The sequence below is a fragment of the Tenrec ecaudatus genome, chromosome 2, assembly GCF_050624435.1.
Source record: "Tenrec ecaudatus isolate mTenEca1 chromosome 2, mTenEca1.hap1, whole genome shotgun sequence".
In the NCBI taxonomy this organism is placed as follows: domain Eukaryota; kingdom Metazoa; phylum Chordata; class Mammalia; order Afrosoricida; family Tenrecidae; genus Tenrec; species Tenrec ecaudatus.
Genome location: NC_134531.1, coordinates 180782206 through 180789343, shown reverse-complemented (window position 1 = coordinate 180789343; position 7138 = coordinate 180782206).

Below are 7138 nucleotides of genomic sequence, written 5' to 3'. Positions count from 1 at the left end.
GAATCTGTAAGGTGAGAGAAGCCAGGCCTTTTCGGTTCTTCTATTTACAATCTACTCACTGCCACTACCACCCTACTTCATGTTTTGGGAAGAAAAAAAAACCTTGACATCTGTATAGAAGTATAGTCAAAATACACAAACAACACCAGTTCTGCGGAGTCGCACAGCAGAAATAGATTCCTCTTTCACTGCCCTGCAACGCAGGTCAGCAGGGAGAAGCCCAGAGGGCTGAGGAAGGGCCTCTCATCCACAGCGTCTTTCAGGGACTCGGGCTTCTATGACTCCACCCTTCCCTGGGCCCTCTGGCCCGGTCGTCTCCATTCACTGTGCTGATGCACAAAGGAAGACAATGAGTCCAGGGGGACCACTCCTGTGGGCCTTCCCCCTGCCAGAATGAAGTTGTGTGGCCTTACTTCAAGAAAGGTGAAAATGCTTTCCAGCTGTGTCCCCAAAGGAGAAGGGGAGACGGTGTGGTGAACAACTAGTCAGTATCTGCCACCTACAGCATGCCCTGTCACCCTCGTAATGACCTTCGCACAATTAAAGCTCAACGCAGGAGTAGGACTATTTGGTAATAGAGAGCAGACATACTGTTTAGCTTTTAAGCTTATCTAGCTAGTATGTTTATATATAAATACATTTAATATAAGGTTTTATATAAAAGTTGATATTTTATTATTTTATTTTCTATTTAAATAGATTTTCATTTACTAATATATACTAGGAAGTACTCAGTATTTGCTAGTATGGAGGAGCCCTAATGGCGTGGTGGGTATGCACTGGGCTGCTGAGCCAGAGGTCAGCGTTGGGAACCACCAGCTTTTCCTTGGGAGAAAGATAGGCCTTTCTACTCGTGGAAACACTTAAGGTCTTGGAAAGGCTCAGTGACAATTCCACCCTGTCCATGGGCTACTCTGAGTCAGAATCGACTCGGACAGCAGTGTGGGGTTGTTGTTTTTTTTGGGGGGGTGGTGTGTGAAACTGTATTATTATGTATGCAATATGAAGGGGTTTTAAGGTTCTTGGAAGAGGATAATGAAGATATGAAGATAATGAGTTATTTTGTTGTTGAAGTTTTGAAGTCCCCTGGCAATACTGTATTCTCCACTGCTTTCCTTCCCCGGGCAGACAGCAAGCTTCAATTGGGACAACTCTTCTGCTACTAAGCCCGGCTAGCGTGACATCATCACCGTTCCTAATCAACCACAGCCCATCAGCAGGAGTCAACATTTGAGAGAAAGACCATTTGTTTCTGCAACCGCAGACTGACCTCAGCACTAACAAACCGAGAGACACCACGGCAGGGAGAAGGACCTGCTTCTATTCACCCAGGGGGCTGACGGTCGGCCCAGAAAACGTGGAGCCCCTCCTCATCCGTTCCTTTCTCCTTCCGAAAACTGCCATCAACATTCTGACTGCTGAGCTGTCTCTGGATACAGTTCCTTCAGCGTCGGGAATGCCTACTCATCAGAGCTATGCAAACAGCCGTCCTGAAAGAGTGGCAGCCAGCAGACCTGGGAGAGGAAGTGCCATTGTCTGATGCCCACGTGCAGCTTCCGTCTGGTTCAGGACCTGGGGAATGCAACAGCAAGTCTGCCTGGCTTCTGGGCAGGGTGCAGACCCAGACCCCTAGGGTTTCTTGAAGAGTATGGCAGCCCAGGCCTGCTTTTCCCACTGCTGCCCTTTGCATCAAGTCTCTGCATTGCGTCGCATGTTTCTGCGAGCGTAGACCTCACTGAGCTGAGAGCGGCGAAGCTCTTGGAAGGCTGTCTGGCCAGGGTGGATGCACTCTACTGGACTGTTGGGATAATCCCCACTTCCCCTCCACCTGCCCAGCCAGTAAATAAGAACGCTTGACTGTGCACCTCCTCTGTCTTCCTGTTCAGAAAGGACTTCCAGAGTAGGCAAACGGTCAGCTTACTGCCCCCTAGAAAGTCAAAGTTACCCTTCAATACGGAGCATATTCTGACATTGACATTGCCAAGGCCCAGAACAACCGAGAAAATGAGAAAGGTCCCTGGAAGCACTCCCATTGCTACCAACCGGTCTGCATTTTTGAGATGTACAGTTAGAAACCAAGAGCTTCGCCATCCTTCTGCTTTATTCAAATACTTGTCTGCTAGCTGGTTTCAGAGCGGCACGTGAGCTCAGCAGACTCCTACGATCACGCGACAGGCATCTGCTAACAAGATGGCTAGAATGGTGAGAATGGGCACAAACCGTTTCCCTTAAGCATTTAGCATAAAAAGTAATCCCACTCTTCTATCCATTCCCACTCCTTTACTCACAGAAGGCCTCTGGTGGTATCTCAGCTTGCATTTGGGGCCGTTAACCACAAGGTCCAGAGTTCAAAAAGACCACCCGCCCGCAGGAGGGACAACGATGAGACTTTCCACTCCTATAGCGACCAGCAGCCTCGGAGCCCCACAGGAGGCTCTTCTACCTGTTCTGTAGCATTGCCCTGAGTTTGAATGGACTTGCCAGCAGTGAGTGAATTTTCACAAAAGGTTCACAGTAAGCCAAGGGTCTGTCTTCCTCGGCTGTTTTTGCAAACTCAAAGTATCACATGATTTTGTGATCCTGTCATCAAACCACCAACTATTCAACGTGCATTGTCAATAATGCACATCATAGAACCGTCTCAAATCAGGAATCAGTCCCCTTCAACTCCATCCACCTCCAGTGCACTCCGTCAGACTCCTATCAGACAAATGCCTGTCTCTTTCTCCAGGTGCCGCTCTGAAGTTGAGAAGGAAGACATCTCATTGCTTTCAACGCCAAGAGTCAGAGTCTGGAGACCATGCACACAAAGTTGAAGAACCTAATTTGACAGGGCCTATTCTTTCACCCCCCACAAGGCAGCAGCAGGAAACAGAACCCACCACAATCTCTGCATGACCTTCTTGTTCAAAGTCTTCATTTTCAATCCTTTTGGTTGGTGTTTATCCTGCTGTCTCCCCTTGTTAATGCTGTTTCTGCCCCCAAGTGCGTGAGGGAGGAACATTCTTTTATTTATCAGAGGGATTTAGTTTTCCCCACAAAGTCATGGAGCGACCACCTCATGTACTCATCTGTGCACTGTGGGCTTTGTGTTAAAACAATCACCTTGTAGGGATGGGTTAAGCTCTCAAAAAGGGGGCAGATCTAAATATAAGCTGAGGGCTAAAACTGCACCCAGAGAAAGGGCCCGCTGCGGTTACTGCTCGGTGCTGTGGAGTTGCTCCAGCTCCACAGGGACGCTGTGGACAACAGGGAAACACCACGGGTCCTGAGTCAACCTGACGATTGTTCTTCAGTTTGAGCCCATGGCGGAAGTCTCTGTGTCAATCCCTCTCATCCAGGCCCCTCCTCTTTTCGGTGTCCCTCTCCTTTACCAAGCACTGATATCCTTCTTCAGGGACAGGTCTCTGCTGATAACAGGCCCACAGCACATGAGATGAAGTCTCCCCATTCTTGCCTCTGAAGAGCTTTCTGGCTGTACGTATTCCGAGAGAGGTTTGCCTCTGAAGAGCGTCCTGGCTGTATGTATTCCGAGAGAGGTGTGCTTGTTCTTTGGGCAGCCCACGGTGCTTTCAGTATTCTTCTCGGCAGTCTTCCTCATTCAGCTCTCAGATGAAGCCATCAAAAACGCCGCACCCACCACAGTCAGGTCCACTTTAATCCTCAAAGTGACAGCCTTGTTTTTCAACCTCTTTAAGAGGTCTTGCGCAGCAGATTTGCCCAATGCAGTGCAGTAGATGTTGCTTCCATGAGCACTGATTGTGGATCCAAAGATAAAATTCTTAATAACTTCAATCTCTTCTTCATTTAGCTTGATGTTATCTCTTGGTTCAGCTGTGAGGGTTTCGGTTTTCTTTACATTGAGTTGTAATCCATACCGAAGGAAGTAATCTTGGATCTTCAACAGCAAATATTTCACGTTTTTCTCACTTCCAGCAAGCAAAGTTGTATCATCAATAGATGTTTGAGCGTGTTGTTACCTCAGGTTGTTGATAAACCTTCTTCCAATCCTGAGGCTACCTCCTTCTTCATCTAATCCAGGGTCTCTGACGATTAGCTCAGCATAGAGTTGAATAAGTACGGTGAGAAGATAGCACTTTGACACGACCTTTCATAATTTTAAACTACGCCACTCTCCCTTGTTCTGTGCACATAACTGTCTCTGGATCCATGTACAGATGCTGTAACCGCATCATTAAGTGTCTTGGAATTCCCATTCTTCTCCAGGCGATTCATAGTCTGTGTTATCTGTAGTCAAATGCCTTTGGCTCGTCAATGAAACACAAGTAAACAGCTTTCTGGCCTTCTCTGCTTTCAGCCCAAAGTCATCTGCTATCAGCAATGATATCTCTTGTTCCAAATCCTTTTCTGAAGTTCAAGTCCCGGCTGAACCTCTGGCAGCTCCCTGTCAATGTACTTCTATAACCAGTGTTGAATGCTCTTCAGCACAATTTTACTTGCCGTAAGATCAGTGATATTTTCCCAACAGTTGGCACATTCTTGGGTCACCTTTCTTCGGAATCGAGAAGTGAGTGTTTCCAGTGCTTCATCAGCGAGCTGAATCATTTCAATTGGTATCCACCCATACTTGCAGCGTTGATTTTGGCTGATGCTTTTAGGACAGCTTGCACTCCTTCCTTCAGACCCATGGGCTCTGGCTCATACGCTACCTCTTGAAATGGTTGAATGTCGACCAGTTCTTTTGGGTACAGTAACGCTGCTTTAGTTATCTCTAGTAGAGAATAAATTATCTGTAGTGAATAACCATCATCTGTGATAAAAGAGGGCCCAGACTGCAGAAAACCTGGTAGGATGATTCTGTGAAGGCAAGAGAGAGAGAGAGGCAGCCTTCCGCTGGGCAGCCAACCCCATGGCTCTGCTAAGCTGAGAGGGTAGGGACTTCAATAAAGTAATGTAAGATTCTTACATGAAGTTTTCTGAGGAGGAAGACAAGAAGGCCCAGGCGTACTTTGCAGCCTCAATAGATCCATTCTCTCAGATCCCAAGCAGTTCACTCCTGCTCCCCCATCTCATCTCCCAGCTACAAGGAGGGACTGGAATGAGCGCATAAAATACAGACAAGGCAGCAAAGAAAACCGCAAACCAAAAGCTCCCGATGGAGTGCAATGAACATCATTTCTCTCTCGCACGCTAGCCAGGGGGAGAACTTCGTTGCTACAGCACCCAACAACAAACACACGATCTGACTCCCTTCTCCTGGAATCAACACCCAAGTGGCATCAGAAATGGAAGTGCCACCTTGATGTAACACTCGTTGGGTTGCACGATGCCTCTCAGATGTCAAAAGTGAAACATACCAACTGTTCTCTAAGTGTGATAACAGCAATCTTGTGCTAGCTCCTCTTTGCTGAATAAATAAGATCCAAGCTCCATTCATTTGTTGCCTAAATAAAAAAAGACTTAAAGTTGCCCTTTTACTGCTGTATTCCGACTAGTGTTGGTATTGCTGAGCATGTTTTATTTCTTTGCCTTTGGACTGGACGTTTCTGGACAACTTTTAGCCAAAGCAATAGAAGGAGATGGAATGACACTAGGATGAGAGAGCTAGGCTGTATTCATGGTGTGCGCTCGCTTGCGTGAGTGTGTGACTGTGTGTGTGTGCGCGTGCTTGCTTACAATAGCGGGAGCAAGAGCAAGACAGAAATTGAGCTCGTATTAGCAGGAGGACACAGTGAACTTGAGAGGGAATGCCTGTGAGCAAAAATTGAGGAAAAGAGTACAGCACTTCCTGGGGGGAAACAGAAACAAACATTCAAACTGTTAGGGATTCCCGTGGTGGCTAACCTCACCCTTTCTTTATTAAAACAGAGTGGAATTCCACGTAGGACTTCGCTCCCATAGAAAAAGAAAACCCGAAGCGCAAACGCTCCTGTCGAAGAAGGCGTTCTGACCTGGACACTGAAGAGAGGACATTCCTAAGGAAGCCGTGCTATTGAAGCCACGAGTCTGTTAGGACAGCTCCAGCCTTCATTAGGCCCTGTGTGGGATGTGGTCGCCCATGGATGGAGGCTCAGATGGTATTTATTTTGATTTGTGTAGCTGAATGAATGGGTGGGCAGAGTTAATTGGATTTGCTTATTAAATAGCTAAATCAGCATATCACGTCAGTTATTACAGGTGTAGTAAACTTTCCCCTAGTATTTCTAGGTGATTCCTCTTTTGCATAAAATATGTCAAGAACCCCACCCCTCCCTCCAGATTTCCGGAGAGGCAGAGAGCACACTGTTTACTTTTTATAACTGATGCAATCCTCAAAATGGTGTGAACGTTTTCTTGAATTGGCTAAGTCTGGGAGTGTGATTAAAGCAGGATAGACCTCTATTTGCAAAAAACAAACAAACAAAAAGACCCAAAAAAATGTGCTTAGAAGTCATTGAAAGAAAATAACATAAACAAATGTATGTTTAATTTTACTGATGCTCAAGTTTGTTCCAATATACACACAATGACAGTGCATCAATGCCACCTAAAACACGAGCGACTATCATTAAAATAAAACAGACACAGATATGCACAGTGGCGTTAAAATGTGTGGGAAATGGAATTAAAAAGGATGGCTCGTTCCCACCAACTTGTTGAAGGCCCCGTGTGTGTGCAGGCGTACACATTAACGCCTTCTCTCCGCGCCCATCCCTGAATAATAAAGAACATAATAATATCAGGTATTTCGCCAAACACTTGATATGTGCCTGCTTTCAGTGGCTTTTCATCAAACGCTGCGATAGACTCTTATTATCAGTCCCATCTTATATAGGAGGCATGAGCCCAGAGCTGTAGGGTCTCGTGGCTCCCGGTCTCACACTGCAGTTAAACCAAGTCTTGTCGTCTTCAGTGCTACACAAGAGGAATCTATGTGCTCTTGCTTCTTCGCATGGAAACTTTACAAGATCCACAGAGTGAGAAGGAGTAATCGCTAAACCAAATGCAGACTGGTGGCCCTCATGTGCATTTGAACTCGAGGGAGCCCAGGGATCTAAGGCGAGGAGACCTGCACTCTATAAGGCTTCCAGGCACTGACCTTGCGGAAACAGGTCACCTGCACTTTCCTCCCAGGTCTCTCTGGGTAGATTCAAATGGCCAATCTTCTGCTTAGTGACTATTCAATGAGTCACAACAC